Source organism: Balaenoptera physalus, assembly GCF_965194825.1.
Source record: "Balaenoptera physalus genome assembly, chromosome: 3".
NCBI lineage: Eukaryota > Metazoa > Chordata > Mammalia > Artiodactyla > Balaenopteridae > Balaenoptera > Balaenoptera physalus.
Window position 1 is genome coordinate 65,486,941 of NC_138890.1, and position 25,853 is coordinate 65,512,793.

General features: G+C 50.2%; 1 long non-coding RNA gene across 1 annotated transcript; it reads left to right on the forward strand.

The window, feature by feature from the left end:
• The first annotated feature begins 4 nt into the window (after window positions 1–4).
• LOC309657416 lies at window positions 5–20,161 on the forward strand. Its single transcript, XR_014261802.1, has 3 exons — window positions 5–861; window positions 1,906–2,081; window positions 17,189–20,161. It is a non-coding gene; the product is annotated as an uncharacterized lncRNA (long non-coding RNA).
• The last annotated feature ends 5,692 nt before the right edge of the window (window positions 20,162–25,853 follow it).

Here is a 25,853-nt window from a genome sequence, read left to right on the forward strand (position 1 = left end):
CCCCCTCCCCCTCCCACCACTTCCCCTAGAGTCCAGGGGGCTGGGAGACGGCAGGCGGGGCCTGAGGGAGCCTAGGAGGCAGCCAAATCCCAGGCCGGCCTCTCAGTACTCCTCCCCTTCTTGGCTCTTAGGGTCTATCCGCCCCGTTCTCCAGTCTTCTGGTTTCCCCTTTAAAGCATTGAGTGGGAATGCACATTTTAAAAGAGAAATCTGCAGAAGACAATGCTTACTCCCAAGGAAAGTTTAGCTAATGGTGGAAAGAAAGGAGCAGTGCCGGTAGGCACAGGGAGACTTTTCTAGGCAAGGGGCTTCCTGGATACCTCCAGACAGCCTGGAAGGAGGTTCCCTCCTTCCTCAGGACCCCAAACCTATGGGACCCTGGGAGTTTTTCCAGAACTGCCGGAGGGACTTGGCGCAAATTAGCTGTAGCCGGGCGGGTACGCCGGGGGCTTTCGAGGGGCAGACACGTCTTGAGATAAGGCCAACGGCCGGCCGGGCCGCAGTGACTCAGCTGCGGCGGCTGCAAGGAAGCTCTGCGGGCCCCGAGGAACGGGACACAGGAGGCGGGGCCCAACCCGGGACGCCCCGCCCAGCCCCAGGGCTCCGGGAAGTTCCGGCCCACCACCCCCAACTTCCCAGAGGCGTCCGGATTTCCCACGGGTTTCCCCATCTGCTGCAAATAGTAACAAAGGCTGGCACTTTCAGAGCGCTCACTAAGTGTTAGGCACTTTGCCGGCATCGTGTCTTGTTACCTCCATCAGGACTCTGAAGCAGGAGCCACTATTACCTCCATTAAGAGACATGGAATCTGAGGTTCAGAGACGCCGAGCGACTTGCTCAAGGTCACACAGCTACTGAATGGTAAGGGCCACAGTTTCCAAACCCCCAGACACCTCTTGCCCCTTCCCAGCTCCCATGTCTCCCATGTCCTGCCCCTCCAGGTGCTAGCAGGTCCCCTGGGGGGTGCCTCCCTAGACAAAACCAGAAACCTGGACATCCCCTGGTCTGGGGCTAACTCAGTTCAAATATTCATCATTTTGAGGCAATTGCAGTGGTCTTGATTACGTGTCTGCTGAACTCCCAGCCTGGTTTCAGGTGGCGGCAAAGTTTCCCAGCCCTAAGTTTCCCTTTGACCTCCACTTTGAGGGGAAACTCCTAGGAACAGGGCTATCCCCGGGGAACACTGGCCTGACAGCACCCAGCTCTGTCCTCTGGAGAGTCGCAGTCTCCAGAAAGCCCCTGCCTTGCTCACAGATTAGCTCCCCAAACCTGGGACCTTGCCAAGTGAGAAGCTGCTGGCTGGCCCCTGCCTGTGTGGGGTCAGGGCCAGGACTGTGCCACAGAAAGCCAAGTCTGAGCCCCAGAAGGGGTGGAGGAGCAAAGAGCACCCTGGGGCTGCCCTGGAAGGTAGTGAGCTCCCTGTTATCTAGGGTGGCGGAGCACCTGTGGAAGAAATGATTCAAAAAGAGGGTGGGATGAGATGACCTTTAAAACCCCGAATTTCTCTATTCTATGAGTCAGGCAGTGTCCAAGTGAATGGCTTGTTCTGACAGCTGCTTTAATGGAAACTTTCCCAGACTCTCCCACTTCCTTCCCCTTTGACCTCTTTCTGCTGCGCTCCATGATCTTCCTTCTGGAGACTCGGAGAATATTGGAAAGAAGATGACGCCCATGCATCCCTGCCTCAGTTTGCCACTCTGTCCCAGTGGCCATTGTGTGGGCTCTGGGAGGCTCTGATTCATGGGAGAAAGGAAGGAGGAAAGGAAGGAAGGAAGGATGGAAAGAAGGATGTATTTTAAGATGAATGACTGCCTCTGGTTGAGCTGGTCTGACCTGGGCCCTAGTCCCAGCTCCAACCTCTTCTCCCAGATATGTGACCTTGAACAGTGTCACTTTACCTCCCAGGTCCTCTGCAAAATGAGAGAATTTTAACATCAACCAACCTTCCTGTGAGGGTAGTTGGTAGCAACAATGAGTGACTACCATGGGTAAAGTCTTCTCAAGCACAATTGTGTGATGGCTCTCAGCGGGCAGCCCAGCTCTACAGGCAAACATCATTCTTCGTGGTTCTGTTTGAGGAGGTAAGTCCGCAAGGACAGGCAAGTTTTGGTGGGAGAGAAGGGAGAGAGAAGGGGGCCTGAGCAGGGGCTGCAGGGGATGGGTTTCCTGCAGTGGGAAGAGCTGTCCTAAAGATACTACTGTGTATCACCTCTGCGTGCCAGGCATGGTGCTAGGGGCTTCACACACATTGTCACATTTAGTTCTACCTATAAGGTAGGTACTATTATTATCTCATTTTACAGATAGCAATATCAAGGCTTAGAGAGGTTAAGACACTTGCCAGTGGAGGAGCCAGAATTCACAGCCAGGCTGGCTGACTTTGGAGCCCTGTCCTACCCAAGTTCTGACTTGGGTCCCTTGCCCCTTCCCCACAGCTGTCTTGGAGGCTGGGACCCAGTGGCCTGTCTGATTGTGCCTAGTCCTCCAAGATCCCTCCCCTTGCCTGGCACCCTCCTCTGCCAGCTGTCCTGTCCAGTCAGAGTGGCTTTGGCCAACCAGAGACAGTCTGGCATCATGGCTGTGTTGGACCTTGTACAGAGAGACCAGGGTTGATAGGGGCTAGGATCAAAGCCCCAAATTACAGGAGATAAATAAGATGTGAGGGAGGGGTCCTGGCTGGTGCTGAATCTTGCACAGCAAAGGAAGAAAGGAAGACTGGGAGGCAGGCAGCCACCTCTGCCTACCCTGCACGCAGAACTAAGAAGTGACCTTGGGCACCTGAAAGCAGCTCTGGTTCCATCAGGGTTGAGGAAGGTTTTAGACAGTTATTTAGGAAAGCTGTAAGACTTGAGGCTGCCCTAACTATAAGATGATATTGGAGGACCCCAAGATCTTCCCCAAACACCCCCGCACACATATACACACACTCTCCTGTCAGAGTCAAGTCTGGCCTGGGGCATCCCCTGGTCAAAGCGCTGCCCTGCAGTCCTCCTGGCCATCCTGGAAAATCTCTGTCCAGTGGCACAGAGCCCCCAAAGGGGGCCCCCTTCCCCTTTAGTAGAAGAGTCCCCTCCTTGCCCTCTCACCTCCACTCCCAGTCAACTCTTCATCTTTTCTTGGAAACAAATCGCTCCCAACTTCAAAGCATCATAATTCCCCCCAAAGAGCAATCTCAAGAATGTCAAGGGGAAATTATTGAATTATCCTGGTTGGCAGAAAAATCTAATTTATAGCAAAGCATTTCTCCTGAAATCTTAATAGATTTTTTTTTTCCTCCAATGGATTTTAATGTGCAATTGTTTCCCGGGCTTGGAAATTTAGTTTGAAGCACTGACATAGCTTTTCAGTTCTTGATTTATTGCCAGCTCCCTGCTTTTGAGCCTGATAGTAAACCCAACATCCTATTTTCTCTTAAATGTGAGAGGACTGCTCTGTCTGTTCAGCCTGCTGGACCAGACATCTGATGGCACTGCCACCTCATTAAGGGTGTGAGGGAGTCTGGAGACCTGGCTGAACCCTCCCTGCCCTCCTTGACTGGCTCTCAGGGGAAAGTCCCCACCTTGAGGATTTTGCTAGCATGGAACCTCAATGCCATGTGTATGAGGATACCACTGGTCTCTGGGGACCGGTCGGGGCAATGGAATGGCTAACCTTCCTCTCTGCCCACTCCCTGCCTCCTAGCCTATCAAGGTGCCTGGCGCAAAATAAGGACTCAGCCAACAGGTGTCGGTTGAAACAGAGGGTGGCATGGCTGAGTGTCAGAGTCCTGCTTGGGCCAATGACAGCTTAGGCTCCCATTAGCAAAGGAATGTTGTGTTGACATCTTTGCCCAGGCTGCAGTCCGTTGGATTGGAATCATCTGGGCATAGCACAGGGTGCTGGCAAGGGTGCTGCCTAGATAGAGGTCTCAATTTATGGGGGCATGGCCAGCACTGGGGAAGGGGGCTGGAAGGCCCAATGGCATCAGAAAAATGCATCCTCCCCAAAAGATGAGAAACTCACTGTGCCCCCAACCACCTTTCAAGAGTATCTGACTAGAGCAATGCTTAACCAGAACTCGCTAATAAGGAGAGCGGGCTTTTGGAATGAATGACTGGCAGAGAAAGGAGATATTTAGGAACAAAGCCAACTTCTTTTGAGCCCTTGGAATGATAATATCGATTTTAAAGATGCAGAAACCGAGGCTCTCAGAGAGGGGCAGAAGCTCACGAAGCTCTGGCAAGTAGCCAAAGTGACACTGAAGCCCAGATGTTTGACTCCCTGAGGGCTCATCTAACAGCGTGGGAGGCTGGCTGTATCAGGGTTATTAGCCTGACCCTACAGGACCTAGCAAAGATCAGGATCCTTTGGGAGGGCGGGGGTTCCTCAGGCCCCTATGGAAGCTGCCCTCCATCCAGTTTCAGAGCAAGCTGACAGGCCCATGGAGACTCCATCCTAGGTCATGGTTGTTCTCTGGAGGTTTCTTCTAGCAGTCCTCCTATCCCTGACCCCATCTTTCCAAATATCCAGAGACCCTAGAGATTTCAGCCTCTTTCCTCCCAGAGATTGCTGTGGTGGCAAGTGGGAGAATCACCTGGCCAGAGAAGGGTGGTGAACAAGGGGCAAGGGGAAGAGGGTCTGCACCTTTCCACTCACTCCTCTCGGTAATGTGCCCTTCTCCATCTCTCCCTGACTGCCTGGCCTTCTATCCTCAGGGAATTTGGGTTTCCTCTCCCAGGGCATTACCAGGAACAGAGAGACAAATGGCCTGACCCCTGAAAAGCTCTGAGGGGCTCCCTAGGCATGGAGGGCACACCCTGGCCAGGGTCTGGACATGGAAGTAGGGGGAGCACTAATGCCCCCAGGAGAGCCACAGGACACAATCTCATGGGCAGAAGCGGCCTGGCATGTGGGTTACATTGTTTACCACACAGAGTAGGATGGCAAGCAGGGATGGGCACTTCTGTCCCACGCCCAGAACATGAGGCAGAAGGGTGGCGGGAAGGGAGGGGGCGGTTCCGACTTCGCTAGCTCACCTACTGGCTCACCCTTGAGAGACCAGGGCTCTTGGCGGTGGCTGAGAATGGAGATGAAGGTGACAGTAGGATTTAGGGCAGCCCTTGGAGCCGTCAGAGGTGGCTGCTGGGAGAGCACACTGGCTGAGTCTCCCCCGATGGCCCACCCCTCTAGCCATCAGCCCCTCTCTTGGCGCCTCTCGTGGGTCCCAGGCCGGCCTCACCCCACAACACTTCTGCACACGGCCAGGCCCAGCCCCTGCCTGAAACGGACCCTGGACACTTAGTGAGGCCCCTCCTACCCCGTCCAGCTCTCTGGAGCAAATCTAGGAGCGCAGCCAGGAGTGGGTGGTTTGAGGGAGCTCACAGGATTGTGGGGAGGAGGATCGGGGGCAGGCGTTTCTGTGTGGCTTCAGGACAGAACCAGGCCTGGGGCTGAGCATCCTAGAGACCCTGCTCCCATGAGGAAGGCGTCCTCACCACTCAAGCTGCGAAAGCACAGAACAGGAGGCATCATGGGGAAAGAGCGCCCTGCCAAAGGGCTCCTCCCCTAGAGGCCTGCCTCTCAAGGCTACACCACACAAGCTTCTGCTCAGGAGGGGGGGAGCTGCCACCCTGGTGAATCCACTCTGTTCCTTCAGATTTAATGACTCCCAAAATGTCATCTCTGCTGGGACAACTCCCTGGCTCTGTCCCAGCCAGCTGGAACCCCGGTCACCTCTTCCCTCCCCAGTGCTCGTCCCTTTACCCTTTGGCAGGCCTTAACACCAGACATGGCTGTGAGCCAGGCCCAGGAGAGCTAAGCGGTGGGTGGGTGGACAGGAGAAGGAAACCTGAGTAGGCTGGTCATCTGATCCCAGCTCCTGGGAATGGGAAGCTCATGAGAGGCCAATACTGGGACCCTTCCCTGAGGGTGTCAGGGAGCAGGCTTCCAGGATGGGGGCCGCTGCGGCACTGATCGACACTTTCCAGGAGGGCACGATAGGGATCAGGGATGAGGAAGCCACTGATGGGACCCCAAACACATGGCAAGTCAGTCTTGGGTAGGTCTGGGGGCTTTGAGGGTCCCAACTGGTCAGCTAGGGGGGCAGATCCAAGGGGGTTTCTGCCTATGGCTCCCTGGTCGCAGTTGTAGTTTGGTAAGATGAGGTGTAGGGCAGCCCAGCTCTGGAAGGAGCTGTGCCCGGTCAGGGCCTTGGCCCCAACCTTGAAAGCCCCCTGTGCCGCAGCCCCTGCTGACCAGCTATTCTGATCAGACTGTGGGGCAGGGCCCTTTTCTGGCGGTTCTGAAGCTTTGCCCTCTGGTGAGTAATTTCTTGGAGTTTGTGTCTGGCATCAAGATCAGAGGTTTTGCTCTCCACCTTCTACCTCTGAAGGAATCATGAAGAAGAGCCCTTCTTGAGGGCCCTGGGGGATGCTTCTGATCTGAGAGAGGGCTCCAGAGGCAGGATGAGGGGCATGTATGGACCTGAAGTGCTTGGGGCAGGAGGCTCCTGTACCGGGTCCTCCAGCCCACGCACCTTGGCATGGGCTCCCTGGGTCTGAGTCTGACAGGCACCACAGGTTGATATGCTTAATAGCGGTCATGCAAAAGGCACAACTGCCACCCAAGCCCTTGGCCGCTAGCCCATGCCTCAGTCCCACCACCTCTCAGCACCGAGCAGACTCACCAAGGGCAACCTGGAATGGCTGGAGCTCCAATTGCAGCTGGAAGGTCAGGGTTAGACTCGAAGAACTTTCTGAATATAAGAGCTGTGATGTGTAACCAGCAAAGGTGAACTGACCACTCATCTCTCAGTAACCAGGTGCCAGACTTGTCCCTTCAACCTGTCCCGCCACTGGTTAGATCTCAGTAAATGGTATTACCAGCCACCTATCCACCCAAGACCCCTGGGCAGCGAGCCCCTCAGCCCCATGTCCAATCTAGTCACAGGCCTTGGCATCCCTCCCTCCCAACACCTCAAGAATCTATCCATAGCCCTCCACCTCCACTACCACCACCCAGGCCACGCCACCGCCACCTCTCTTCTGGATGCCTGCAGCAGCCTCTCACTGTCTGCCTGCTCCTACCCATGCCCCCTGCTGTCCATTCTTCACCCAACAGCCAGAGTGAGCATCTCAAAATGTAAGTCAGGTGGGTCTCACTCCTACTACAAACCCTCCAGGGCGCTGTGATCCCCTTGGGTAAATGTCCTGCCCAATCTGACTCCAGCCCCATCTCCTGTTACCTTGACCACAGAACTCAGCTACAGTGGCCTCATTCTGTGTGCCCCTAGCTTGACTATGACTCTTCCATCTCTCTGGCCTCTTAACTGTCACTTACTCATCTTTTAAGACTAGGAAGACTTTTCAATCTGCCAACCCCCTCCAAGGCTCTGAGAATCCCTGCTGAACCTGAATCTATCCCCCCAACACCTGTCACCTCTTGCTGTCATATTTCTTTATTCTTGAGTCTACCTACTTGAGAATGACAGTCACAATCTAGACCACACACATCGAACAAGACATGTGAAATGACCACAAGTTAGAGAGGTAGAAATAAAGGGAGGTTGGTGGTAGAGGTGGGGAACAGACAGCCCCCTTCCTTTGCCCCCATCCCTCCTACTATCTCCTAGGGTCATGAGTAAGCTCTCAGAAGAGGACACTTACAGATTCAGGTGCCTACTCCCATTCAACTTTTTCTTTTTTTATTGTGGTAAAATATACATAACATAAACTTTACCACTTTAGCTATTTTTAAGCGTATAGTTTAGTGGCATTAAGTAAATCCACATTGTTGTACAGCAATCATCACCATCCATCTCCAGGACTTTTTCATCATCCCAAAATGAAACTCTGTACCCATTAAACAACAGTTCCGCATACCTTTCTCCCCCTAGCCCACAACCACCATTCTACTTTCTGTCTCTATGAACTCTACTCTAGATAGCTCATACAAGTGGAATCGTACAGTATTTGTTTTTTTGTGTCTGGTTTATTTCACCTAGCATAATGTCTTCAAAGTTCATCTATAGTGTAGTATATATGAGAATTGCCTTCCTTTTTTTTTTTTTAAATTAATTAATTAATTTATTTATTAATTTATTTATTTTTTGGCTGCGTTGGGTCTTCGTTGCTGCACGCAGGCTTTCTCCAGTTGCAACAAGCGGGGGCTACTCTTCCTTGCGGTGCACAGGCTTCTCACTGTGGTGGCTTCTCTTGTTGTGGAGCACAGGCTCCAGGCACACGGGCTTCAGTAGTTGTGACATGTGGGCTCTAGAGCGCAGGCTCAGCAGTTGTGGCACATGGGCTCAGTTGCATCGTGGCATGTGGGATCTTCCCGGACCAGGGCTCGAACCCGTGTCCCCTGCATTGGCAGGCGGATTCTTAAGCACTGCACCACCAGGGAAGCCCCTGCCTTCCTTTTTAAGGCTGAATAATATTCCATTTTATGTATACACCGCATTTTGTTTGTCCATTCATCCACTGATGTACAGTTGAGTTATTACCACTTTTTGCCTATTATGAATTATACTGCTATGAACACAAGTGTAAAAACATCTGTTCAAGTCCTTACTTTCAGTTCTTTTAAGTGTATACCCAGAAGTAAAATTGCTGGATCATATGGTAATTCTTTTTAATTTTTTGAAAAACTGCCATATCATTTCCCACAGCAGCTGCATCATTTTACATTCTCACTGGCAATGCACAAGTGTTCCAATTTCTCCACATCCTTACCAACACATGTTATTTTCTGTTCAGTTTAGTTTTTTGTTTTTTAATAGTAGTCATCCAAATGGGTGTGAATTAGTATCTCATAGTGATTTTAATTTTGAATTTCCTAATAATTAGTGATGTTGAACACCTTTTCATGTGTTTACTGGCCATCTGTGTATCTTCTTTGGAGAAGTGTCTGTTTAATTCCTTTGTCCAATTTTAAATTCGGTGTTCATTTGTTTTTTGCTGTTGAGTTGTGGGAGTTCTTTATATATTCTGGATATTAACCCCTTATATGATTTGCAAATATTTCTCCCATTCCATGGGTTTCCTTTTCACTCTATTGGTATTGTCCTTTGATGCACAAAAGTTTTTAACTTTGATGAAGCCCAATTTATCTATTTTTCCTTTTGTCGCCTGTGATTTTGGTGTCATTTGCAAGAAATCATTGCCAAATCCAATGACATGACATGGAGATTTTCCCTTATGTTCTCTTTTAAGAGTTTTATAGTTTAGCTCTTATGTTTAGCTCTTTGATCCATTTTGAGTTAATATTTGTATATGGTGTAAAGTAAAGATCCAACTTCATTCTTTTGCATGTAGACATCCAGTTTTCCCAATACCATTTGTTGAAAAGACTGTTCTTTCCTCGTTAAATTGTCTTGGCACCCTTGTCAAAAACCATTTGACTATATATGCGAGGATTTATTTCTTGGTTCTCTATTATATTTCATTTGTCTATATGTCTGTCTCTATGCCAGTGCCACACTCTTTTGATTACTATAGCTTTGAGGTAAGTTTTGAAATCAGGTGATACGAGACCTCCAAGTTTGTTCTTTTTCAAGATCGTTTTGGCTATTCAGGGTCCCTTGAGATTCCATATGAACTTTAAGATGGATTTTTCTATATCTGAAAAAAACATTGTTGGGATTTTGATAGTGATTGTATTGACTCTTGTGAGTTTGTTTAAGGAGGGCCTGGGCCAGCTAGGGTGTCCCAAGGTGACCAGGAACCAGCAGTGCAGTAAGGATGAATGGTGGTCTGAGCAGAAGGAGAAGGCACAGACTTAGCACATTGAAGAGTGGGGGCAAGGGGCTACCCTTCTTTAAAATACTGAAAGCTTTGGCTCTTCCCAGGTTTCCATCAGAGACAGGTCTCCATGGCAGGAGTTTACCCATTTGTGTAATGGGCATTGCATTCCTAAGCCACTGAAAAGGCTCCTCCAGAATCAAATGCCTCCTCCTTTTCCTCGTTTAGGTTTTTCAGCTCTTGAAAAACCTTATTGATTTATTAGGACCTGGTACTCCCTATTCTGGCTCTTAGGGATATTAGCGCAAATTTTGATGTGGCTGAGACTCTGTCTCACTCCAGCCCCTGACCAGGTCATCCTTCCAGTCCAGCCAGCTACCCCTTCCAGGAGGAGCAAGTTCCCTCAAGACTGTGGGGAATAGGAATGTGTAGCTCTGGGCCCTCAGGGAGAGGATGGCTGGGCAGAATCTCTTCGTGAAGATTATAAAGATGGTGTCCTCATCCTGGTGCATCTTATAAGCAGATCTGGACCTCAGCAGGTGAGGTCCACCTGCAGCAGTGAAAGCAATGGTGGACACAGGCAGCCTTCTTGTGCAGCCTAGACTCTTGGGAGATGATTCACTGGGCCCTAAGCCATACCTCTGGCTCTGCCTCAGAAAAACTCCTACACTCAGTCCATCACTGAAGACAGACAGAAGGATAAATGAGTAGACTCTGAGCCCCTGATGGGGCACCATTCCCAGTTCTAAGCTGTGACACTCATCCACCCTGCCTGCCGGGCCATGGGAACACAGGAGAGCCTTTACCGCTGTAACTCTAGGAGGCATGGCTGGGGCTTCTGGCCACGCATCCTTCTCTGGAAGGGGTTGTCTAACTCCAACTCTGACAGAGGGCCCAGGGGTTTCTGGCACAGCCTGAATTTCTCTCTCAGTGTTCATATATATGTGACCAGGGGTCAGAAAATAAGGTCCTCGAGCCAAATAGGAACCTTTATCCCAGTTGTTTTTAAAGCATCCCAAACTTTATCAGGCTAACTGGAGTCATTTTAGATACAGAAGTAAAGCAGCCAGCAGGGAACATTCTTCCTATTTCAGAGATGAGACGATAGAGGCCTAGAAGGTTACGTCAATGCTGGGAAGGGTCTCATCCAATTGAGCTTTTGTTTTACCAAGTGAAATCTATCCATCTGTTCATTCATGCATTCATTCAGTGCCTACTACTGGACAGGTCCCTTGCCAGGGTCTGGGGATACAACAGTGAGTAGGACAGAAACTCTCTCTCATGGAAGTCTGCTGGGGGAGGCAGATGCTAGCAAACAAACAAATAAACAAAAACCCCTAATGAAGGGAAAGAAGTAATGGAACATGGGTCTATGGGAGTATTTAACTAAAGAATCTGACCTGGATCAAGAAGTCAGTGAGATGCCACAGAGCAACTAAGCCCGTGCGCTACAACTACTGAGCCTGTGCTCTAGAGCCCACGAACCACAACTGCTGAGCCCTCGTGCCACAACTACTGAAGCCCATGTGCCTAGAGCCCGTGCTCCACAACAAGAGAAGCCACCGCAATGAGAAGCCCATGCACCGCAACGAAGAGTGGCCCCCGCTCACCGCAACTAGAGAAACCCCATGCAGCAATGAAGACCCAACACAGCCAAAAATAAATACAACAAAAACATAAATTTATTTAAAAAAAAAAAAGTCACGTGTTCCCTGAGAAAGCAGAGACCTGAAGGACGAGTCAAACAGACAAAGGGGAAGGGGAAGAGTATTCCAGGTAGAGGGAACAGCATGTGCAAAGGCCTGGGGGCTGGAGGGACAGGCCCAAAGAGGAAAGGTCACCTGGGGAGCTGGAGACCATAACCAAGGGTTTGGGATTCCTACCTGTATTCTTCCACCATACGCCACAGCCCAATGCCCACATGTTTCATGGCCTCAGATAACACCCTCAGCCCCTATTGGGCTGCTCACTGCACCCGCAGGTGCCCAGGAGAGCTCAAAGAAGGACCACAGAGTATAGAATATCAGAATTGTGCAAAGAACATATAAGGTGTATCCAACTTTGCTGAAGCCCCTTCAGGCCCTGTGGCTGGTGGAGGCCTCTGGCTTGAGTTAAGACTAGAGGCCAAAGATTGAGTGCTGAGTAGAAAAGTTTTACTGCCAAACAAAAAACTGTTCCAGCAGAGAGTCTAGGTTGGGGAAGGGGGAGAAATGGGGTTGGTCATGAACTATCTCTGTTCTGTATTCAAAAAACAAAGTTTCTGAGTGTTGCTGATTGACTGGGGATATCTGGCTTGTAGGTCAGGGGAGCACTGAGTTGGCTGAGAGTGGTCGGCTGTGGACCTGGGGTGTCTGCTTCAGGATTATGGTGTCTAGCAGCCTCTGTGTATACATGATATGCCCGAATCAAGATTTGGGTGCCCAGTCAGGTCTGCACTGATGTCAGCAGGCTAGATGGCCAGATTGGGGCTTATCACTGGCCTTCAATTCTTTACGTATGAAAGTGTGCGGGGATCTCCAGGTCCCTACACCGAGTCCAGTCTAGTTAATAATTGTTTGCTGAATGCGACTGTCGATCTGTGATCTATGTCCTCAACACCTAAGCCAGGGTCGCCTTCCTCTTCCTCACCCCCACATGCTGTGTTGAATTCTATTTCCTCTCATCTTCCACTGTGCCTGCCCTAGTCTAGGCTACCATTATTGCTCACCCAAAGGCATTCATTTCCTCCAAACTTATCACCTCCAGCTCATGGTCTATGAGTCATCTGTCTGAAATGTCACTTATCTTCTTAAAACCTTTCCTTGACTCCCTTTGGCCACTGGGACAAAGCCCTGAGGTTTGCACACCCAAGCAGTCGACCTCTCCAAGCCCACCCCCTCCATGTCCCCCTCACACACTAGGCTCAGCCACAGTGAATTTCCAGTTTCTCCAAAGTCATGCTCCCTCTCACTGTTAGGCCTTTGCCAGTGGTGTTCCTTCTGGGTGGAATGCTGTTCTCACCTTCACCTGGCCACATCCTGCTTATTTTTTAAGTGTCAGTTTATATGCCAATACCTTGGAGCCTTCCCTGACATCTCTAAATTGGGGTTAGGTGTTCCCACCTTAGTGTACCACAGTCCCTTCTCTTCCTTAAATATTTATTTGAACTGGAGTGTGGGGGAGAGATGTGGTACCTCGGGTTATTTAGGGAAGACGTCTATCCCCTGTTGCTCAAACTGCCTAGAAACATGGGCTGGAACCTCTGGAGAAGGAGATGCCAGCGCAGCCCCGCTTCTGCCTCTAGTTCCTACTCTAAGGAGGGTGAGTAGTCCCTTGGGTGGATTCTTCTTCTGAGCCATGCTGTAAGGAGACTCACTGCTTCGCCAGCAGGGCACACAGTGGGTAGAGGGCTCCAGGCTGACCAGCCAGAACATTGGACCTACAGGGGCCAGGCAAGGGCCCAGGTTGGAGAAAGGCAGGCCAGCGTTCAAACTCTGCGTCTCTCCATCTGACCGAGTGACCGTGCCATTAAAGCTGCCTGACTTTCCGCTCAGCTCAGCCCGGGCTTATAGTGGGGGTTGTGCTAGGCCAAGAGGATTCTCAAGCAGCCTGGCTGCCTTTTGAACTTGAGTGTCTGGCTCTTGGGTGAACAGAATGAATATCCTCCTGTGAACTAGAAATGCCTCCCTGGGGCTCTGTTCTTTGAAAGAAATCAAGGGGTCCCACAGACTGACCTCGAGGCCAGTGATTTTTTCCAAAGTCAACACAAGTCACCATTCTCTGAAACCTTCCACCAACTCTGCTCCTCCCCACCACCACCCTGCCACCGCCATGTCAAGTGGTGATGGAAAGTTCTCAAGGGCCCCCTCTCCTGTTGTGTAAAACGGGCACCCATGTGCATGCCTGACTGTTGATTGGGGTGAGTTCTAGGGAAAGGAGAGTTGGGACGACACAGTCATTTTACTGTGTATGCTTCTATAATGTGGGGATGTTTTTACAAGCATGTATCACTCCTATAATTAACGATACAAATCTAGTAAAAAGTTCCAGCTTGTAGGCCATAGGTTCGGAGGGCAGAGGGTGACAAGGAAGACTTGATAGGTGAGACGGCACTGGAGCTGGGCCTGGTCAGGAGGGCAGCAGTGGCAAGGGGACCTTTGGACCCGGTAAAGGCAAGATCCAGGGCTCAAAGATGAGAGAGCTTTAGGGGAAGAGGACAAAAAGGATGGGCACACACTGGGCTGGAAGAGGAGTTTATGGAAGACTGGTGAGAGGTGAGTTAGTACTGTAGTGTGTAGGGCCTTGGATGCCAGACCAAGGAGTTTATATTAAGGGGTTTTTGAACCAGAGACATGTGACCTGAGCTAGGCCTTGGGGCTGGAGCTGGCATAGGTGAGAGAAAGGCCAGGCCTGCCAGGAGGCTATTTGCATATCCCAGTGAGAAGAGCAACAGTCAGGGGAAAGGGGTTCCTGGATGAATGAGCTGGGCTGGCCAGGACCTCAGCACTGATGACCCACCCGCCACCTGCACCACAAATCCTCCCAAAGCCTCGCTGGGCACTGGCAGCTCTGCCTGAGGTTCCTGGTCCACCTGTAGCCAGAGACAGGGTGACATCCCAGTGTAACTCTGGTTCAGTCTCACTTGCCCACCTTGACCCAGAAAGGAGGTGGACCTCTTGGGGCCTCCAGTTCCTTTTGCCTTAACAGAAGAACTCCAGAGCAGCTGTTTGATTTTGGGTCACCTGGTGATTCATTTGCATATCACGTTTTCCTGGGTCCTAGAGGAAAAGCAAACCTGTACACACCAAAAAAAGTTACTAGGATGTGTCAGCATGAGCCAGATGACGATTCTTACACTGTAGGGCCACCTGCAAGATGCAGGACGGTGCTTTGGCAATGTTGGGGGTTCCCAAGGGTTCCAGAGAGGCCCAGACACCTCAACAGACTGGGTCTGACAGCAGGGAGGGTAGGCTAGAGTGCCCCACCCAGTGCACCTCCCAGCCCTGCCTCCTGCCCCATCAGAGGCTGCTGGGGGCAGTCATGCCTAAGGGGCCATCCAAGGTCACTTGAGGACCTACATAGAGACGGACTGGGCCTTGGGCAGGTTCTTCAAGATCAAAGAACCCTTCTCCTCTTCATAATTATGGTTCCCCCCCCCCCCGTTATGACCAGCTACCAAGGACTCAAAGTTGAAAGAAAACCCGATGAGCAGGGAGGGAGCATCTTCTCCCCCTCTGACTCCTCTGAGTTGTTTAATGGAAAGAGATCAAGGCTACTGCACCCTGAAAGGGCCCAGAAATTTCAGAGTCTAATGAACACATCAGGCAAGGAAAATCTCTTCCTCTACCGCTGGTGGTCTCACAGCTAAGAGCTCTGGGGCTTGCTGTTCCCTTTGCCTAGATTCCCTTCCTCACCTGGCCCCATCGTGGCTGAGGAACTCCTGTTCTTTCTTGCAGGTACCACCTCTTCTGTGAAGTGAAGCTTCCCTTTACCACTCTACCAGCACATTCCCCTCCTCCATTGTTTCTGTGTCTTGTATTTAACTTATCACTGCATATTGCACCCTCTGCTGTTTTGCTTTATTTATGGTCTGGTGTGATGTCATATGAGCCTTCCTCTGCTCTGTGTCCCCGGGGGTAGCCGAGTGTCTGCCTCATTGAGCAGGTGCTCACCAAGCATTGCTGCAACAGAGCCACAAAGCACAGTCCTGGATTACCCAAGCCAATTCCAGGCCACTTTGGGATGCTTTACCCTTCCTAACTACCCCCTACCAGCCCACCCTTAGCCTCCAACACCCCCCTACCCCCACCTGAGGTTGGAGCCTGATGTCAGCCACACCTGGAGGTGTCTTTCTTGAAAGGGTCCTCAACGTAGCAGTCTGTAGAGGTCCCCCAAATTCTCGGTGACCTTGGCACTTGGGCCGAGGCAGAGCGGGGAAGGCTGGAGCCGTGGTGATCCCTCACTGCTCTGGAGGTTGACCCTTGTGCAGCAGCAATGTGGCGATGATTGACAACCCATGTACAATAAGGAGCATGGGTTGTGACCCGGGTGAGTGAGCACGCTGCCTACCCAGGGTGTCCCGACACCCCATCTGGAGATGGCCTGGTGTGGACTCAGGACCCAGGACGTGATCCAGCTTGAGCTATGGGCAGGGCACGCGAGACTAGCCAGGCGGGTAGGAGACTGTAGTCACCCTCCATGAAGCGAGCACCTCTGAATCCTCAGTCCATCTCTTCCACCCTCAAGATAAGGATCCAAGGTCCAGGCAGGCGTTGGCAGTGAAGAGAATGCCAGCCCCTGCCACAGGGGCCTTGGAAGTACCAGCTGCCCCCTTGGATGCCCCAGCTGTAGGCTTCTTGCTCCAGACTTTGCATTCCTCTAGGATGACAGTGCCCTCTGTCACCGGCCACTCGGCCAAGTCAGAGCCTTGCCCTCCTTCTGCCAGGGCAGCTTTTCTGTGGGCTTCTCAAGCCTTAGAATTCTCTGGCTGGCTGATGGCTCATCTTCTGCTTAGCCAGGCTCCAATGTCGGGCTCACCCACCAGCTTGAGTCAGCACCCAGCTGGCTGCTCAAGCCTTGGCTCTGGTCTCTAAGAGGTCTCTGGGCAAATCTGCAGCTCAGTTCTAAACACTTTTGCATTTGGTCTCTTTGGTTCATTGATCAGGAATCATACAATCTTTTAAAAACACAGCTGGTAGAGTTGCCCATCTGGGCTTCTGCATTTGGATCATAAGTTGGGCTGCCTAGAATTTATTTAAACCTGCAGGTCTGGGTGCAGAATGAGGCTGCTCTCACAGTGTCTCCTGTGATGATCTTCTCATTTTCTGGATCATCTTAATTCTTGGGACCACTCTTGGCTGGGTTTCTAGGACTCAGTCTGTTTTTAATGTTCATTTGTCTCCTGAGTTCTTCTAAGGACTATTTTCTCTTGACACTGAGATTCACTAATTACAGGATAAAGCACTTATCTGCACTCCTCCCCTGTCCCTAAAACACACACACACACACACGTTTCCCAGACAAGATGGGTCAGAAGTCCTTAGCCAGGTCAGTAACCCAAGATAGTGATGTCCTCCGTGCTCCCCTCCCCACACCATCATTTGAAATATACACAGGAACATTGCTGATGTGTCAGAGACTGCCAAGTGTGCCCCAATATCTGGTCTAGCTGAGTACATGGCATCCAAAATAAATACTAAATTTCCCAGCCTCCTTTCCAGCTATGTGACTAAGTTTTGGTCAATAAGCTATAAGTAGGATAGTGTATGCAACTTCTTGAAAGGCATGCCCTTCTTCCTTTCTCCTTTTTTCATGCCAGCCAGAAAGTACCTTCTGTGATGTGATAGCTGGAGTTAGAGCAGCCATATTAGAATATTAGGATGAAGCCACTCTCTGAAGATGGCAGATGTGGTAGCCCAACTTCCAAGATGGCCTCCAGTAATTCTCAACTACTGGCATGTCCTTGTTTCATTCTCTCCCGTATTCAACAGGACTGACCCGTGTAACCAACAGGATATTGCAGAAATGATAGTGTGATTTCTGAGACTACTTCATAAAGGACACTGCAGCTTCTGCACTTGCTCTAGGCTAGTGGAAGCCAGCTGCCATGTTGTAAGCACACTCAAGCAACCCTATGGAGCATTATAGGTGGTGAGGAACTGAGGCTTCCTGCCACCAGCCAGAACCACTGTTGCAGGTGCCAGTCAGGCCATCAGGTGACCACAGCTCCCTTCTGACATCCTGACTGCAACCTTGTGAGAGGGCTTAAGCCAGAATCACCTAGCAAAATTACTCCTGAACTCCTGACACACAGAAAGTGTGAGGTAAGAAAAGCTTAGTGTTGTTATAAGCCACTGAGTTTTGAGGTAATTTGTTACACAACAATAGAGGAAAAAAACAAAATAGAAGGAGCCTTGATCCTCTGAAATTGTGGAGGGCCATAGCAACCCTTACATTTACATCAGACTTTTTTTTAAGAGACATAAACTTCTCTTATTTTCACAACTATTATTTTGAGTTTTCTGTCATTCCTATTCCTAGTCTTATTTTGGAACTACTCATTCAGAAACTCTTTTAAGAATTGCTAGCTGGAAGTGCCTTTGGAGGCCATCCCCGTCATTCCTGCTGCCAGGGGCATGTTGAGGCCTAAATCTTCCCAAGATGATGGGTAGTTAATGTCTAAAAATGTCTGTAAAAGGAATTTTATAATGAGGACCACTGGCCAAGGATCAGGAGACCTTGGCTCCACTCCCTCCTGAGTGCTATCATTTATTTAACACTTTGGTGACCTTACCTGGCACAGAGGGACACTGTCTTTATATGGGATGTCCATGAGGCTCAGACAGATGTGTAAATAAGCAATTTGGAGAGTGCCAAGCTGCTCTACCAACTGAAGAAAGCACTCTTGCTGTGGGTCTGGCTGTTTCTGTTTCTGGATGGAGTTAGCCTGCCTCAGCATTTACAGGTGTTCCTTTCATGGACCAGCTTTCAGGTGTGCATCTCTGTGGCCTAATGAACAAATCCTCACCAATGATGAGACACCCTGCTCAGATCCATTCAGCCATGGCAGCTGACAGGGCTTAGTGATGGCAGTCCTGATGGTTAGTCTAGTTTTTAACGAAAGCACTTCTTCCCATTGCCCTGGTTGCAAGACAGTGGCCAGCCCTCTGACACTTTCTCTCCACCCCATGTCTTGCTTTGTCACAGACCACAATTTCCAAGTGGACTAACCATCCAACATGATTCCTGACCCCCAGCATCACAGTTCCCGGACCTGCTTAATGTTCCTTACCTTCTCCCATTGGCTCTTGCCACACTGCAGGATAGCCTCTCTGAAATCTTAGCCTCCTGAATTCTACCAGAGGCCTTGACCTCCTGCTTTCTAGATTTTTCCAGTCTGCTCTCCACTCCTGCTCTTGCACTTTAACAAAGATTTTCTGTCCCGAGAGGCTTCAATTGATTCTTCCGTCTGGCCGCATCAGAGTCATCTGAACAACCAACAATTTTCTTAAACCCTATATTAGTTAGGATAATGCTAGATGCTATAACAAACAAATCCCCAAATGTATATTGGCTCAGACAATATAGTTGATTTCTTGTTCACAAACAACTCACGTGCGTGTTCCTGATCAGTGGTGTGTGTCCTCCAAGTGATGATTTAGGGACCGGGATCCTTCCACCTTGTGGCTCTGCCATCTCCAACATGTGGTTTCCAAGGGGGCCTCAAATTAGAAGAGAAAAAGAAGGGTGGAGAAGGCACATCTGCTTCTTAACTATTTGGGGCTGGAAAATACATGTCATCCCTGATCAACATTCCATTGGCAAGAACGTGTCACTTGACTCCTCTCAGATGTAACAGATGTGAGAGGAGGGGTATATGCTGGGAAATGTAGCCTCTGCTGGGAAGCCCCTTCCTAGCCTCAACTCTGTTCTGTGGCAGGGCAAGGGATACACTTTTTTTTTTTGATGAACAGTTAGCTCTCTCTGCTACACACTCAAAAGGAAATGAACCTTCTGCCACAACTGTCTTGTAAGACTGCAGCCCAAGTACTACAGGCCGACCAACCTTCCTGCCTTCTATGTCCTGGAGAAGACCCTGAGGAGGACAGATCAGTGCCAATGCAGATTTATGACCTCCAAAGCCACCAGGGCCCCTGTATTGCTAGGCCTAGGTCAGATTCTCTGGTATTTCCCCTAACAGGTGTTCCAAGCATCCTCTCCTTGCCCTCAGCCCCTTCCCCACCCTCATTCTCAGCAGGTGAGAATTTTAGGGCCGAAGGGCATGATACCCCTCCACTTCTTCCCCTGCCCTCTTCTCCCCAACCACGCTCATGTAAATTTGTCTGTGCCCACATTCCCTCCAGCTTCACAGCCTGAACTGCTCCCTAGATTTCAGACCTGTGTGTCCATCTGCCTCAGACTGCTTCCACCTGCATGTACATAGGGCCTTCATACTCACCATGTCTCAAACTGAACTCACCATTGTCCAGCCCATCCCCCTCCCCCAAAGCTGCTTCTCCTCCTGGGGTTTCTTTCTCCTGTGATGGCGACACCCTAACCACATGGTTGTCCTTGCTGAAAATCTGACGGTCATCGTTGTCTCGTTTCTCAGGTTAAATCCTGGCCAAAACATTTCTTGAATCAGTTCCCTCCACTTGTTTTACTCAGTTCAGGTCATCACTTCCTGCTCAGATGCCTGTAGCCACCTCCTAACAGGTCTTTATGCCTCTAGTCTGTTCCCCTCCAACCACTCTTCACGGGCAGCCAGAGTGACAGTTCTACAGTACAAATCTGACCACAGCACTCAGTTTCTTGAGTGAAGTATGGACTTTCTTCTGAGGCCCCCGAGTCCCCACATGACTGGCCCCACTGCAGCCAGCCCCTTACTTTCCATGGCACTCCAGCAACACTAGACTTTCCTCTGGCCATGCCCTGAGGATCCTCGATGCCACACTGGGGTCATGGGTGAGTGCTGCTAGAATATCCTTTGTTTTCCTCTCTCTGTTCCTATCACACTCCTTGGTAAAGCTCTTTTTGTGTGTCTGCTTCCCAACACCGCAAGGGCAGGAGCTAACTCTTTGTCTCATGATTTCAGTGTCTGGGACAGTGCTCATCATACAGTAGGTGCTCAGTACATGCTCAGTGAGTGAATGAAGATGGTGGAAAGGAACCCGTAGAAGGAATGGAAAATCTTGATTTAGATATGCTTGCCTTATGCTGAATGAACATTTCCTTCTCAAGAGAGCCAAAGTGTGTGTGTGTGTGTGTGTGTGTGTGTGTGTGTGTGTGTGGTGTGTGTGTATTTATCTGTGAAATCTGATCCTTTGCCTGAGAGCCTCCCATCAATTAATCATGACTGGCCATTCTGCACAAAACCTCTTCTCCCAAAGCACTTTGCACAGAGGGGCTGAGCTCTCCCATCCTGCCAGTGCTGTGGGCTTAGTTCCTACCACATGACTGGCCTGGGCAGTAGACTCACACCCATGCCTCCCAGTGGACCTCCATGGGGACCAGGGAGGAAGCCAGAAAGGAGCATGGTCCCCCATTTTTAAGATAAGAAAACCTGTTCATAGGAGATGAGGTGATTGTACAAGGATGCAGAGTGAGGCAGGTATTTGTTCTTTTCTAATGTATCATAGACCCACTCTGCCCCCTGCTCTCTGCAGCTGACATAATGCCCCGTGGTGCCAACACAGACCCTGGGCTCTGTGGGAAACTGCCTCAGACACCACCCCAGCTCCTTAGGTCATAATACATCTTGCATGTCAGCTACTCCTTTGGGTAAGGAATTATTGGAACAGACACTACCCAAGCTGACGCCAGCATAAAGAGGACTCTCACAGAATCCAAATGCACGAAGTCATCCCAGGAACTGGAAGCTCATTAGACAAACATTTTGTCTTTTGTGCTGGACTACAAGTCCTTTCTCCCTGCATTTCTAATTTCTTCTCTTTTTCACAAAACCCTTAACCATCTTTTACAAGGCCCAACATGACCGCCAGTTCTGAGTCAGCCTGACTCACAACTCCAGGGCCCGCAACCAAAGAAGCAGAGTGTCAGGGCCTTGGGAGCACTTGGCTGGCTCAGCCTGGGTGATTGTTGGTTCTCCCAGGCTAGGCTTTCAGCCCTGGCCCATCACCTGGAACGTGTACAGCATATCAACTGGTACAAACAGGGCAGCAAGGGTTGTCGGCAGGCGAATTCCAAGGAGGGATGTAGGTAGGGAGCCAATTACAAGTGTAGGGAAAACTGTGAAAGATGTTGAAATTTAGTGGTTGTTCTGAATAACTTACCCACCTAGGTTCTTTCTGCCTTTTGTGTCTTTGACTAGATATTTCTCAGCTCTAAAGATGGAAGTGAAGTTGTAAAACCTTGATAGTAATGCAAATAATTCCTGTTCACAGTTATACAGATTGTGTCTAGTGGAAGACAATTGACTATTGCCTTGTGGATTCTGACCAATCTTGCATCCATTTCTGAAATGATTTCAGCATTCCTTATCTGACTATCATGTGTGATAGTTTGAGTTCTCCTTTGAATTGGTTGTAATGTTTTAGTGGTTCTCTCATTAATTAATGAGTTAAACTAAATCTTTGACACATATTAATTTTATATCTTGGGACAGGCATGATTATATCCTCTTTTAAAATTTATTGTTAAATACAGACAAATCTTGTGTGATCACATACTCCAGAAATATTATTGATGCAGAGAAAAAAATTTAGGATACACAAGAAACTGTTAATGTTCACCTGTGGGGAAGAGGGAGGGAGGAGGCACTTACTTTTCATTTTATATCTTTTTGTACTATTTTAATTTTTAAACTATGTTAAAAGAATTTCAGTGGAGGTTGGCCAGGCAAAGGTTTAAGGGCCATCTGTTTTCTTTCTTTATACTTTTCTCTATAAAAAAAATAATAACATTAACTATAATTATTTGTTAAGCTGTACATATGGTTGTTTGGACTTTTCTGATTGTATATTATATTAAAAAAAAAAAAACTGATACATGTTAAAATTTAAAGGAAAAAGCAAACCAAATAGGAAAAACTACATCTTGGCATATTGCTCCAAGCCAGCCCTGGGCAGCCAGTGGTGGTTACAATGTGCTGCCTGTCCTCAGGGAAGAGGATAAGCTTCAGGCTCCACCCACAGGCCAAAGGGTTCCAGGCACCCTCCCTCCACACACACCTTGTGTCAGGGGCTGTGCAGGTGAGGGACCTTCCTCACTGTTCAATACCTGTCGCATCCCCTCCCTTCCGCCTTCCTGGCAGCCCAACTCAGGGAACACTGATGGAAGATCATTCCAGAATGGGAACATTCCTTCCCCCTTCCCTTCCTCTCCTGACAACTGAGAGGCATCCCGCCCTCCCTGGCTTGCAGCTGAAAGGGAAGAATGACTGCCAAACCACTGCTTGCACAACAACGCACTTCTGAGCAGGGTACACACAATTTTTGTCAGTTGAATCCTGTCTTCCTCCTGACTTACATGATGGTCCAGATATGCTCTGGCTTCCATGCTCATGGGTGGTTCACCCACTAGTAATGGCTCCCAACACTTCATATTCTCTGTCTTCATTAACCGGCCTATGAATTGGCATTTTTTTAAGTTCATGAGGATAGAACCTTCCTTCTAGGGAATTTCCCCAAGCTTGGATATTTGTCTCTGCTGTTTTCTTAGTGTGTGTGTGGTGAGGGAGGCAACACCCACAGGCAGTGGGACCATTTCTCAGCCCCAGGAGCCTCCCCTGACCTTTGGCATGAGCGTGTGCAGTCCCTTGCATTGGGCACATCTGCACACAGGTGCCTCATTAATGAACTCTGGCCTAGGAGGACCAAGGAAGAAGGAAGGCATGAGCCTCCTCTCACGTGCTGAACACCTGCAGCTAGCCTGACTAGAGCTGACCCTTCCCACACTTACCCACTAAGCACAGAGTTGCAGTCACCCCTGAATCCTGGGGCTGCTGCCCCATGCACTCCAGAACACTCTCCTACGCAGCACACCATTGCTGTGGGGGGGTGGGGGGGTGTCTTTACGCCTAGTGCCACTACTTTGGATGTTTGAGCCCAGACACTCAATGTCGTATGACTACATCACTCTCTCCCTTAAGTCCTTCAGTGACTCCCCATTACCTGCAGGATCAAGTCCAAGCTCCATGGCCTGGCCTTCAAGCCCCTTGCTTCACAATCTGGGCCTAGGTATACCTCTGGCACCATCTCCCTACACCATGTACCCCCCTGTCTAACCACTCATTCAGCCCAGGCACACTGGAGTCCAACTTCTGTGTAAGTCTAAAGGCTGTTTTCCAAGCCCTTGTAGCTGCCCAAAATGCCTCATTTCAGAATTGCATTATACAGATGCAGATGCAGGCGTGCCAGTGCCTGTTCTAATGCAGGGCCTTACCCTGGTGCTCACACCACCCCTGAGGCTGCACGTGGCTGAACGTCGCACAGGTCACTTTCCAGAACGGCTCTCTCCATGGGAGCAGCTGCAGATTCCTCCCACCTCCCCAAAGCTCACTGCCATGGAGCAGAGGCAGTTGTATTAGGACACATCACAGCATCTTGCTGCCAAAGTGACAGCTACAATTATGTTTTGGCTGACAGCTAGAGATGAGAGAACGTACAAACAGCCAAGGCCTCATGGGCCTTCATGATTCAGCAGTTTGTGCTGTATGTCCAGCTGGTAGGTGAGGTGGGCCCAACCTGTCTGCCGTCCAGGCCCCACCTTGGTGGGCAACCTGCTGGCTACAGACTTCAAGTTAATACCTGGGGCCCTCAGGTGAAGTCCTCCACTGGGCGGTGATAGTTAATGCCCCCAGGGGCCACCCCAGGCCCAGAGGAGTGGAAGAGTAGAGTGTCAAGCCCAGGCAAGGCCCAACCCAAAAGACAGGCACTTGATTCCTAGGCAAGCGCAGGGGCAGGCAGCGCAAAGGGCCAAGCTGCCCAGGGGTGGACTCCATCATGCCGGGCAGCCTGATGCGGGCTGTGCTTGTGAGGGACAGAGGGTCTCTCTTGAGGCTCAGGGCACCACCTCCGTGAGGAGCCTCAGGGCCACAGGCTATGGTGTCAGTGTAGGGCCGAGACGCTGCAGCAAGAACAAGCACACAGCAGTGGCAGCTCCCACTCACTGAGTCCTTCCATGTGCCAGGCACTGCGCTGACCGCTTCACATACATTCCTTCTCTTCCTCTTCCCCACAACCCACTGAGGTAAGTTCTGTTATTGCCGCCACTTTACCAGGGAGGAAACTGGGTCTAAAAGAAGAATGTGATGGTGGCCACATGGCTGGCAAGTGTGGAGATGGAATTTGAGCCCAGACAGTCTGGCTCCAGAGCTCAGTTATGCCTCATTATCCTGGTTCGACCCTTTCAATCCAGTCTTAGTTGACAAAGCTAAGAGACCCCCAGCACATTCCTCAGAGTGTGAGTTGAGTTGGGGCCTCCAAGTACACTTTGGCCTGGAAGCCAAGACATTACCAAGGAAAATAAACAACAGCTATTTCAGGTGACAGGTACTGGGCTATGGAATGGGGGGGCGGGGTGAAATTTTAAAACTACCAGGATTTCCTCATTGTACGTATTTGTATGTTCAGCAGAACAAGCGTCATCAGGAAGCTGCTGTGTGGCCAGTGTTGCCCCTGGAGACAGAGGGCAGGAGCAGGAATGGTCCTTTCTCTCTGACCTGCAGGCCTCCTGAGCCCAGGGCTTGCCTCTTACTCAGCCCTGTCCTGGGCTCTGGCTGAGGCCCTGGGAGCGGGGGGCTCAGGGTCTTGGGGTTCTCTGAGGAGCACTGCTGCCCTTCTTAGGTCCCTTGTGAGGCAGAACCTGCCTGTCCTCGCATCCTGTCCAAAGGCATGCAGATTGGAGACAGTAGGCTAGCAACTCTGTTCTACATGCTTCCAAAGTGGGCGTCTGAAAGGCCAGCAGGGCTGGGACGCGGGAGCGTTTGTATTTCAAGTGGCTGCTGCCCATGAATCACCAGTTTCATTCTGTGCTCTCAGCTCCACAAAGGCATCATTTCCACCCAGCCTCACATGGAGCTGGCGGCCAGAGCCTCTTAGTGGGGCTATAAATAGCATATCATCAACTCACCTCTCCTGAGCTCATCACAGGCTCTTAGGTTTACTGTGTGTCTTCCTGCTGCCTGCACGTCACCATCACTCAGATTTCCCAGGTGAGGCCTGGCTGAGAGACCCAAGGCACACTCTGGGGGCTGCAGGGTTTGGGTTCTCAGAGCTGTTCAGGGTGACAGCGAGGGCAACGGCAGACTTTCGAAGAGCTCGGCATTTAACGTGTCATAATTATAATCTCGGGTCTCTGAGATCCTCTCCAATTAAACGCAGCAGCAAGGGACTGTCATTTCTCCAGGAGTCCTAGAAATAAAAGGCAAAGGACTCATCAAGACACACCCAGAGAAAGCCACCCGGAGTGGATAGCAACAAATGAGAGGTTTCATGCCTTCCCGTGGACTTGTCTCCTAACACTGAATGAAATACTTTATGACTCTCTGGCTTCAGAAGTGAGATACACTGAATGAAATACTTTATGGCTCCTTGGCTTCAGAAGTCAGATCACATTTTTTTTAGTATTACTCAGAGCTACCATTATGGAGTGTTCCCTGCGTGCCAGGCTCTGTGCCCAGCCTTGGCATACAGC